Below are 12293 nucleotides of genomic sequence, written 5' to 3'. Positions count from 1 at the left end.
CTAAGGCGAAGCATCGGAACGATGGTAACAGTGACGGCAGGCGATAAGAGTGCAGTCAACAACAATGACTGCTTCTTGTTGTTGTGGTCTTCAGTCCAAAAATTGGTTTGATGCAGCTTTCCATGCTACTCTACCCTGTGCCAGCCTCTTGATTTTCGAATTGCTACTGCAGCCTACATCTTCCGAATCTCAGTATTGTATTCATCTCCTGGTCTTCCTCTACGATTTTTACCTCCCCCCCCCCGCCCCAAAAAAAGTTCCCTCCAGTACTAAAATCCTGATCTATTGATGTCTCAGAATGTGTCATATCCACTGATCCGTTCTTCTAGTCAGGCCATGCCAGAAATTCCTTTCCTCCCCAATTCTATTCATACCCCCTCATTACTAATAGGATCCACACATCTAATCTTCAGCATTCTTCTGGATCACCACATTTCAAAAGATTTTACTCTTTTCTTGTCCAAACTTTTTATCTTCCATGTAGCCAAGTGGCTACAAATACAATGCTTTCAGAAAATACTTCCTAGAACTTAAATCTAAATTCGATGTTAACAAATTTCTATTCTTCAAGAACATTTTTCTTGCCACTGCCAGCTTGCAGTTCATACCCTCTCTACTTCGGCCATCATCCGTTATTTTACTGCTCAAATATCAAAAACCATCATCTATTTTAAGCGTCTTGTTTGCTAATGTAATTCCCTCAGCATCACCTGATTTAATTCGACTACATTATGTTATCCGTGTTGTGCTTTCGTTGATGTTCAACTTGTAACCACATTTCAAGACATTGTCTGTTCCGTTCAACTGCAATTCCATGTCCTTTGATATCTCTGACAAAATCATCGGCAGAGCTTAAAGTTTTTATTAATTTTTTCTCATCTTTAAATCTTTCTTTGGTTTGCTTTACTGCTTGCCCAGTGTACCGACTGAGTAACATTGGGGATAAGACACAACCCTATCTCAGTCCCTACTCAGTCTCACTCCCTACTCAATCAAATGGCTCTGAGCACTATGGGACTCAACTGCTGTGGTCATTAGTCCCCTAGAACTTAGAACTACTTAAACCTAACTAACCTAAGGACATCACACACATCCATGCCCAAGGCACGATTCGAACCTGCGACCGTAGCAGTCGCACGGTTCCGGACTTCACTCCCTACTCAATCACTGCTTCCCTTTCACACCCATAGACTCTTAGTACGGCCATCTGGTTCCTGCACAAATTGTAAATAGCCTTTCGCTCCCTGTATTGTGCCCCTGCTACCTTCAGAATTCGAAAGAGAGCATTCCAGTCATCATTGTCAACTGCTTTGTCTAAATCTATAATTGCTTTAAACATAGGTTTGCCTTTCCTTAAACTCACTTCTAAGACGAGTCGTTGGGTCAGCAACGCCTCGTGTGCATCCACATTTCTCCTGAATCCAAACTGATCTCCCTCGAGGTTTGCTTTTAACAGTTTTCCCACTCTTCTGTGCAGAATTCGTGTAAGTATTTTGTAACCATGACTTATTAAACTAACAGTTCGAAATTATTCACACCTGTCAGCACCTCCTTTCTTTGCAAATGGAATAACTACATTCTTCTTACAGTTTGAGGATATTTACCCAGTCTCATATATCTTACACTTGTCATAACTGCTTCTCCCAAGTACTTTCAAGTTTTTCTCCTCTTTACAGACCCTTCCACATTTCAGCTTTCCGTTGTTTGCTTAGGACTGGTTTTCGATCTGAGCTCTTGATATTGATACAGCTGCTTCCCTATTCTCCAAAGGCCTCTTAAATTTTCTTGTAGGCAGTATCTATCTTTCTTCTAATGAAATATGCTTCTAATTCCTCATATATGGCCTCTGGCCATTCCTCCTTAGCTGTTTTGCACTACCTGTCAGGCTCAATTTTTAGACGTTTGTACTCCCTTTCTCCTGCTTCATTCGATGCAAATTCAGTACCTCCTGTGTTTTCCAAGGATTCCTAATATGCCTTGTTTTTTTACCTATTTGATCATCTGCTGCCTTCACTATTTCGTTTCATGATAAAATTATGCTCATACAAAACTCTACCAAGCGGCTTCCTCTTTCATTCCTGTCCCCTACTCCATTTTCACCCAGAATTTTTCCTTCTCTTAATTTTCCTACTATCAAATTCCAGTCCCCCATCACAATTAAAGTTTCGTTTCCCTTAACTATCTGAATAATTTGTTTTATCTCATCATACATTTCTTCACTCTCTTCATCACCTGCGGAGCTAGCTGGCGTGTAAACTTGTGCTACTGTGGTAGGCGTGGGCGTCGTGTCTATCTTAGCTTCAATTATATGTTCATTATGCTGTTCATAGTAGGTTCCCCGCATTCCTATTTTCTTATTTATTATTAAACAAGCTCCTGCCTTACAGCTATTTGATTTTTTATTTATAACTCTGAATTCAGTTGACCAGAAGTCCTGTTCCTCCTGCCACCGATCTTCATTAATCCCTACTACACCTAACTTCAACCTATCCATCTCTTTTTTAATATTTTCTAACTATATATTGGATTAAGGGGTCTAACATTCCACTCTCCGATACGATGAATGCCAGGTTTGTTTTTCCTGATGACGACGTCCTCCTGAATAGTCCCCGCCCAGAGATGCGAATGGAGGACTATTTTACCTCCGCAGTATTTTACCCAAGTGAGTGTCATCATCATTTAATCATATAGAAGAGTTGCATGTCTTCGGGAAAAGTTACTACTGTTGTTTCCCCTTACTTTCAGCCTTTCGCAGTATCAGCACAGGAAGGGAGTTTCGGTCGATTTATAACGCCAGATCAGTTAATCATCCAGACTGTTGCCACTGCAACTACTAAAAAGACAGCTGCCTTTCGTCAGAAAACGCAAGTGTGTCTAGCCTCTCAACAGATACCCCTCCGTTGTCGTTGCACCTACAGTTACGGCTATTAGTATCGCTGAGGCACGCAAGCTATCCTGCCAAGGGGGAGGTCCATGGTTCTTGGGACATGACTTAATACACATCAAGAAGATCAACTGTTCCCGCTAAGAACTGAATGGGCCGAGTGGCATTTTCAGTGGTGCAGAGGCGTGTGAACTTGGTTATAGACTGTTTGCAGTATTGAGTAAAGTTAGACTAAACTGTGAAGCTGAACGATTGTGGGTACTATATCAGCTACTTTTCACAGGCTGTGAGATGTAAGCAGGGTGCACCCAAGGATGTGATTTGTACATCGGTAGCTAGTGTAATTTTTTGCTCATTATACACTCCTGGAAATGGAAAAAGGAACATATTGACACCGGTGTGTCAGACCCACCATACTTGCTCCGGACACTGCGAGAGGGCTGTACAAGCAATGATCACACGCACGGCACAGCGGACACACCAGGAACCGCGGTGTTGGCCGTCGAATGGCGCTAGCTGCGCAGCATTTGTGCACCGCCGCCGTCAGTGTCAGCCAGTTTGCCGTGGCATACGGAGTTCCATCGCAGTCTTTAACACTGGTAGCATGCCGCGACAGTGTGGACGTGAACCGTATGTGCAGTTGACGGACTTTGAGCGAGGGCGTATGGTGGGCATGCGGGAGGCCGGGTGGACGTACCGCCGAATTGCTCAACACGTGGGGCGTGAGGTCTCCACAGTACATCGATGTTGTCGCCAGTGGTCGGCGGAAGGTGCACGTGCCCGTCGACCTGGGACCGGACCGCAGCCACGCACGGATGCACGCCAAGACCGTAGGATCCTACGCAGTGCCGTAGGGGACCGCACCGCCACTTCTCAGCAAATTAGGGACACTGTTGCTCCTGGGGTATCGGCGAGGACCATTCGCAACCGTCTCCATGAAGCTGGGCTACGGTCCCGCACACCGTTAGGCCGTCTTCCGCTCACGCCCCAACATCGTGCAGCCCGCCTCCAGTGGTGTCGCGACAGGCGTGAATGGAGGGACGAATGGAGACGTGTCGTCTTCAGCGATGAGAGTCGCTTCTGCCTTGGTGCCAATGATGGTCGTATGCGTGTTTGGCGCCGTGCAGGTGAGCGCCACAATCAGGACTGCATACGACCGAGGCACACAGGGCCAACACCCGGCATCATGGTGTGGGGAGCGATCACCTACAATGGCCGTACACCTCTGGTGATCATCGAGGGGACACTGAATAGTGTACGGTACATCCAAACCGTCATCGAACCCATCGTTTTGCCATTCCTAGACCGGCAAGGGAACTTGCTGTTCCAACACGACAATGCACGTCCGCATGTATCCCGTGCCACCTAACGTGCTCTAGAAGGTGTAAGTCAACTACCCTGGCCAGCAAGATCTCCGGATCTGTGCCCCATTGAGCATGTTTGGGACTGGATGAAGCGTCGTCTCACGCGGTCTGCACGTCCAGCACGAACGCTGGTCCAACTGAGGCGCCAGGTGGAAATGGCATGGCAAGCCGTTCCACAGGACTACATCCAGCATCTCTACGATCGTCTCCATGGGAGAATAGCAGCCTGCATTGCTGCGAAAGGTGGATATACACTGTACTAGTGCCGACATTGTGCATGCTCTGTTGCCTGTGTCTATGTGCCTGTGGTTTTGTCAGTGTGATCATGTGATGTATCTGACCCCAGGAATGTGTCAATAAAGTTTCCACTTCCTGGGACAATGAATTCACGGTGTTCTTATTTCAATTTCCAGGAGTGTATTTACCTGTCACACATATAAATGGTTGACTAAACGTTTAAGGCTAGACTCCAATGATTTTTAATTTATGGAGATCATCATACCTGTCGCTAAAATGCGCCAATGTTGCTTCCTCACGTACCCCTAAGGGGACTTTTGCACCCAACTTTGTATCCCAACGATTCATGAGCTTAATTAGTTACGTGTTCATCGCATCTGCAACTCTTAATTCACGGCAATATCAGTTTAACCCTACCAATACCAGCCTATTTTCCATAACGCCTACTACCAAGCGGGGGTTGGGGGAGGGTTAATTTACGCCCACAACCAAGAAGAAATGTTTCGTTCATTATTGTTAACTATTGTTAACAACGTATATTCTAAGTAAGTGCTGATGTACCTGCAGGGTCCAGAACCTGGAAATATCTTTCACCACGACATCCGCAGGAGTGTCACATTTTTCATTAATGTATACATCGTGAGTGCGACTACTTCATGACCATTACAATTTTTTAAATGCTGATTTCTTTAATTATCGTTGACTTTTATTCATGTCATACATTTTAAGGGATCCTGAAATTGAAAATATGGCTATGACATTTGTTGCAAGAACCCACATTTACTAGTCAGACTTAATTTTTCGGGTTGCATTTTACTGAGAAATTCAAAGAAATAATGTTATCTGGAAGAATGTTTTTTTTTTTTTTGAAAAGTTTAAGGTATAAAGTACATGATTAGATAACAATACTTTCGAAAGTGGGCAAAGAGTAGCCCCCTCCCCAGTGGTATCACGAGGTTTAAATGATGAACAGTAGAATTACTCTGTTCCATACGTAATTCAATATTGTATAAATAAGTATAATGTTACCCTTTGGGGGCATGTATACCACTGCTTTGGTTCAACTAATGAAAGCACTGCAGATCAGTGTCGCTAAGAAGAATGAATGAATAAATCTATCAACGAAAACAGTAAAGAATTGTTTCAGCTGAAATAACGACAGTAAACCTACAGACTGGTTACACCTGAGAGGAAAGAATAAATAATTCACTCGATACGAAAATCTCCATCGGACTCTATGGAATATTTTCAGTCGACAGCTCCAAAGGTATGATTTCACTTGAAAGAAATAAATAACAGTCCGACCGATATGTGAAACTGCAACCTTCTGAATCTATGTCTTTCACTGGACTGATTCCGTAGACTGGTTTTACTCAAAGAAATTAATGAATAATTCAGACGACACATAAAACTGCAACAGAATTAGTCAACCCTTCTCCAACAGCCGGCTGTGTCGACTGTATTCATTCGGTTGTTGCCAAGCGCCTATTACTAATATTTGCTCCCCACAAAATTCGCAGCCCCGCTTATTTATCTGTTTACCTGATGATGACCCAATAGCCGAAAACCAATTAGATAAATAAGAAATATTTTGGAATGTCACACAAGTATCATGTGTTTTTCTGTCATAAACATCGATATTCTAAAGTCGTAAGAGAAACGATGTTGCCAATATTCTATTTTATGATAGCAGTTGTAGTGTTGAGAGATTTTGATCATACTGACATTTCTAAGAGGTGTGACTCTGGTGTTATGAATACCAGTTCACGCTTACATTGAATATGTGTCATGAGAGACATTAGCAGAAAGTGGAGGATGAATATCGACGTCGATACATGGTCGACTCTTCTGGACGAGAACTAATTGGGTCAAAGTAATTAACGTCCCCATCCGATGTGGCGATCTTCATTAAAAACGTATTAGGTCCTCACACCCTAAGATACAGACACGAAGTTTAGTATTTAAAGCAAGTTGTTCATGCTCATTTTTGAGATAACAATCTATTAGCCGCCATTTATTCTGCCTTTTGCGGAAAGTTTCCGGCTATGAAAACTCCATCCTCCAACAAGATACGTACGAGACCTTCAACGCTCGACAGTATCTGCTCTAATTTACATAGTTTTCCAGGCGGTTTTATCCAAAACTGAATGCAGAAACAAAATGGTACTTGTTGTTGCTGCGGCAATTATAAAGTCGTACCGCTCATAATGTCGTAATTCAGTTTCAATGCCTTAGACCACGCGGCTGGGAAGGATATGGTTAAAACAATATTTGTAGAAATAATATAAAAAATGTACTAACTAATTTTAATTTCATACAAAATGACAAGTTTTCAGGTTAATGTCGCGGCTATTACTGTAGACAGAGGAGAATTTGCGTTTCGTATATGTTAAGCTGTTGACGTTTTAGGTGCAGCACAAGTTTAAATAAGACATTCGTGAAGTAACTTATTGTTATCCACTTTAACAATTCTTTCAGCGGTCTCTAAGTAGCGCGCATAGAATGGAAAACATGGGTATTTTTTACTTAACATGGTGCTGCAGCGCCGAAAGAGGGACAAATTGAGAATCAGCTAAGAAAATACAATAGTTCAATTGCCAAACAAAGACCTTCTGTGTGGTATCTATACTGCTGTAATCCTGTTTAAATTACAGATGAAATAATGAAATCTGATAAGGTCGACCACTGACTAGGTTCCTATTTTTGCTACTCATCTGTCCTGATATGTGTAGCTCATCAATCTTGTGATCACTGATCCCTGTATCTCTCAAGATGCTCCCTATTTGGTCAGGGTTATTCGTTGCTAAGAGGTCAAGTACGTTTCCAGAGCCATTTTCACTTCGAGTGGGCGCTTGAACGTATTTTCCAAAATCATTTTCTGAGAAAGCATTCAGTACGATTTCGGAAGACATTTTATGCCTACTACTGACTTTAAACATGGATTTTTGCCAAAATATTGAACGTAAATGAAAGGCACCAATAACTTTAATTCCGTGAGTGGGGTACCTATTTCAAACGAGACTCAAGTTTTCTTTGAACTGTTCAGAAACTGCGTAACCTGTTATTACAGTAGAAACCCTAAAACGAATGTGATTCAACATCTGAATTGAAATAGTTCGCTCAGCGTTGCGTGAGACTTAGTTATCCCATAAACCAGACTCATACATACGAAGTGATACAGTCGAATCATACACACTGAGACTAATAATTTTTGGATAACATTTAAGAACTGGCCTTAGCTGATCAGCCTTGTCCAGCGACCATACTTACAGTTATAATACAGTTCTTTTGAGAAACACTATATGCCATAGGATTGGCTTACTAATCACTAAGATAAACACAAGCAGGGATGTCAGAAGTATATTAATGTCATTTAATATGATCATTTGTTAACAGATTTGCGTGAATGAATGACCAGAGTATTCTGCATTTTGTTGTTTTTAAGTGCTCTCTGTAACAGCAGAAGTTCATGAACGGATAATCTACATTGATCTGAAATCAAACAGCTTGAGTTAATGTGTCGCGAATCACTGTAAGGTAGCAGAACAAACTCTTCGTGATTATCTACACTAACACAAAACTTTCAGTGATATTACATAATAGTACACAGACTAAATTCATGTTAGAACTTGACTCTGCCTGAAGATAAAGTCGATATATACAGTCACTGTGTTTTTATCTCGTTACTTTCTAGAAAAAAAAAAAAAAAACAGTTTCCATGCCTATTATCCAAGATTACAACCGACCGAGCAACATTAACTCTTATGTATGTAGTTACAAGGTAAACATGTTGCAGTTCAAGTAAGGATATTCCACGTGGTCTCTTCGAAAGCCACTGAAAAGATACTTTTCGCAAACTTTTACTGAAAGCCTAGTTCGTTTGCCTAAAACGTATTGCAAAAACTACATTGGCAGGTTAAAACTAGCAGATACTCCAGCGTAGTGGTGTCTTACCTTCAAGATGTGAGTTGTATGATGGAATGTTAATCACTCGCTGCTAATTATTCATCTCTGATCAGAAGTCAAGCCGGAAACCTGTAACAAGAAGACAGCGTGAACAACTTTTTGTAGAACCCTAGTTGAGGTTATTTGTACGATATATTAAACTAAACTGAAACTAAGCTAAACTCCGGCCAAACAAGTCTCCGAAGACCCAACGGTACTGACCGACCGCCGTGTCATCCTAAGTCCACTGTAGGCTCATGTGGTCCGAACACCGTTCACGCTGTCGTTGTCAGTTTTCGTGACCGGATCCGCTACTTCTCAACAAGTAGCTTGAAACCAGCGTTCACCTGACGGCATGGTCACCCATCCACTTGTTAGCCAAGCCCGACAACGTTTAACTTCGATGATCTGACGTCAACCTCTGGTACCACTGCGGCAAGGCTATTGGCGGTATGATGCATTAAGAACTCGAATACACATTATTGATGTTCCTGCCCGGGGCGGGATTCGAACCTGCGACCGCAGCAGTCGCGCGGTTCCGGACTGAGCGCCTAGAACCGCTAGACCACCGCGGCCGGCAATTTCAATATACCGACGGATTATTCCTTATAACCTTAAGCTGTGCCTAGACTCTCAGTAATACTGGGCACTAATAACGTACTATGTATTGATGATTGGCTTTATGCAGTGAATTGCGCAAACTTCACGCCCAGTCTCGGAGGTGCAAAGTGACAGACGGCTGCCTTTGGGCTGCCTTTGCGCTCGCAGGAAGAATAGAGAAGGTAGAATTGGATGTAGGAGGGTGTAAGAAGAGTGGAAGACTTATCACATGAAGATTTACTAAGTAACTTGAAGATAAGCGAGCCAAGTATTGTTGGAACTTTCTGGAGAAGGACAATCGCTCATTTGATGTTCGTTAACAAATGCAGACGAGCTATAATCAAGAAAAGGGTCACTTATTTACGACACATTAATCCCGCAACTGAGACACTGTTATCTAAGAATACCTTACGTTATTCGCCTACAGGAAATTCATTTGAAGACCTAAAATTGGTAAGAACGGTAAGCTTTGAAATGAGGGAGACGTGCACAGGTGTTACAGGAATTTTGAAACATTACATAAAGACGAGGAAATGTGTACATACACATTTAATGTTGAAAGTGTTAGTTCCAGTTTCTCTTCAACTCAAGATCCCCTTTTCGTTGCACTTTCTGTAATTACTTTGCAATGAATTTAACTTCGGTATTAACTGAAGTCCATCCACTTCCGCATACAATTCCCTATACTTCGCCAACCACTGATCATATTATTCGCCATTCTTCTGAGCATTAGTATATTCGCTTTGTTTTATATCCGATAAGGCTGGGAGACTTCTACAGACATCCAGTACTTCTAAAATGGAGGTATGTTCACATTGATTTCGAAGCCATATCCACAATTCAGTTTCAAAACACTACAAACTGGGCAAATTAAACAATTCTGTATACGAGATCGAGCTGAGAAACGTATGCATTATTAGCTGGAGAAGGACAAGGGAATGGTCCAGTACGACGTGTCGAAACCTACCCTGAAACACGAAGAATACACGTAAGTAAATCCACTGTCAAAATTTTGGCTAATAAGGAGCACTGTAAGTATTTCTTGAACACTGTTAAAGTTTCCTTTAATTTACGTCTATGGTCACAATCTTTTTTGTTTAACAGATTAACGGTTTCGGTCTTTAATTAGCATCATCAGATCTGTTTCATAAAAAATAAGTCTGAAACCGCTAATCTGTTAAACAAAGAAGATTGTGACCATAGACGCAAATTAAAGGAAACTTATTACATATACGTGTCACTGTGTTTTTTCGAGACGATGTGAAATGTTAAAGTTGCACATTTTTGTCACACGAAGAACCACTCATAACAACAGTTCCTAGAGCCTTTCTTGGCTACCGCGCGATTCGGCGAATAATCAAACGCAGAAAAAGTAAAGCTGCGTAGTGCGTCGTCCAACATATACGCGCGCCCAGGTTAAGTACTCAAACCATACCAAAAGTCTCAGATCATTAATTTTTCGAAATAACTTTACGTTCATATCGAGAGATAAACTGTTTCAGATCAAATTGTTACGCAAGTTAGTGCCGGCCGGCGTTGCGAAGAGGTTCTAGGCGCTACGGTCTGGAACCGCGCGACCGTTACGGTCGCAGGTTCGAATCCTGCCTCGAGCATGGATATGTGTGATGTCCTTAGGTTAGTTAGGTTTAAGTAGTTGTAAGTTCTAGGGGACTGATGACCTCAGAAGTTAAGTCCCATAGTACTCAGAGCCATTTGAACCACAATTTAGTAGCAGAGGAATGAGAATCAAAGTCTTCTACGATACTACATTACAGACGACATTAATCGCTAGGGATTTTAATTTTTTGACACGAAGTATTTTATAACAATACCTGTAGGGAGTGAGACAGGTTTTTAGGCTCTCCCCGATGTTATTCAAGCTGTGTATTGAGCAAACTGTGAAGGAAACAAAAGAAAAATTCGGAGTAGGTATTAAAATTAATGGAGAAGAAATAGAAACTTTGAGGTTCGCCGATGACATTGTAATTCTGTCAGAGACAGCAAAGGACTTGGAAGAGCAGCTGAATGGAATGGATAGTGTCTTGAAAGGAGGGTATAAGATGAACATCAACAAAAGCAAAACGAGGATAATGGAATGTGGTCGAATTAAGACGGGTGATGCTGAGGGAACTAGATTAGGAAATGAGACACTTAAAGTTGAAAGGAATTTTGCTATTTGGGGAGCAAAATAACTGATGACGGTCGAAGTAGAGAGGATATAAAATGCAGACTGGCAATGACAAGGAAAGCGTTTCTGAAGAAGAGAAATTTGTTAACTTCGAGTATAGATTTAAGTGTCAGGAAGTCATTTCTGAAAGTATTTGTATTGAGTGTAGCCATGTATGGAAGTGAAACATGGACGATAAATAGTTTGGACAGGAAGAGAATAGAAGCTTTTGAAATGTGGTGCTCCAGAAGAATGCTGAAGATTAGATGCGTAGATCACATAACTAATAAGGAAGTATTGAATAGGATTGGGGAGAAGATAAGTTTGTGGCACAACTTGACTAGAAGAAGGGATCGGTTGGTAGGACATGCGTTGAGGCATCAAGGGATCACCAATTTAATGTTGCTGGGCAGCGTGGAGAGTAAAAATCGTAGAGGGACACCAAGAGATGAATACACTAAGCAGATACAGAAGGATGTAGGTTGCAGTAGGTACTGGGAGATGAAGATGCTTGCACACGATAGAGTAGCGTGGAGAGCTGCATCAAACCAGTCTCAGGACGGAAGACCACAACAACAACAACAACAACAACAACAACCTGTAACTCAAGAGTTACGATAATTTTTTATACACTGGGGTGACAAAAGTCACGCATTACCTCTTAATATAATGACGGACCTTTTTTGGCTGACGTAGTGCAGCAGATCGACGTTGCATGGAGTCAACAAGTCGTTGGAAGTCGCCTGCAGGAATAAGGAGTCATGATGACTCTTTAGCAGACCATAACTGCGGAAGTGTTGCCCCATAATGTTCGACTGGATTTCTGTGGGGCGATCTGCGTGGCCAAATTATTCGCTCGAATTGTACAGAAAGTTCTTCAAACCAATAAAAAACATTTCGCCGACGTTTCATGGTGGATTGCCAACCATAAAAATTTCATGGTCGATTGGGAACACTACGTCCTTGAACAGATGTAAATGGTCTCCAAGTAGCCGAAAATAACCATTTCCATTTAATGACCGGTTCAGTTGGACGAAAGGACATAGCCTGTTCCATGTAAACACATCTGAGAACATTATGGAGCCAACACCAGCTT

At 42.0% G+C, this 12293-nt stretch overlaps 1 protein-coding gene across 3 annotated transcripts in view; it reads right to left on the bottom strand.

The window, feature by feature from the left end:
• The window catches only part of LOC126335149 (probable G-protein coupled receptor 179), a 1457037-nt gene that overhangs the window by 784871 nt on the left and 659873 nt on the right, over nucleotides 1-12293 (bottom strand). For all 3 annotated transcript variants that reach the window (XM_049998117.1, XM_049998118.1, XM_049998119.1), the window contains exon 3: nucleotides 8440-8520. The gene's annotated coding sequence lies outside the window, so the exon portion shown is untranslated. The remainder of the gene's footprint in view (nucleotides 1-8439; nucleotides 8521-12293) is intronic.

This window comes from Schistocerca gregaria, chromosome 2, assembly GCF_023897955.1.
Source record: "Schistocerca gregaria isolate iqSchGreg1 chromosome 2, iqSchGreg1.2, whole genome shotgun sequence".
Taxonomy (NCBI): Eukaryota; Metazoa; Arthropoda; class Insecta; order Orthoptera; family Acrididae; genus Schistocerca; species Schistocerca gregaria.
This window is presented reverse-complemented; position numbering and strand designations above follow the sequence as displayed.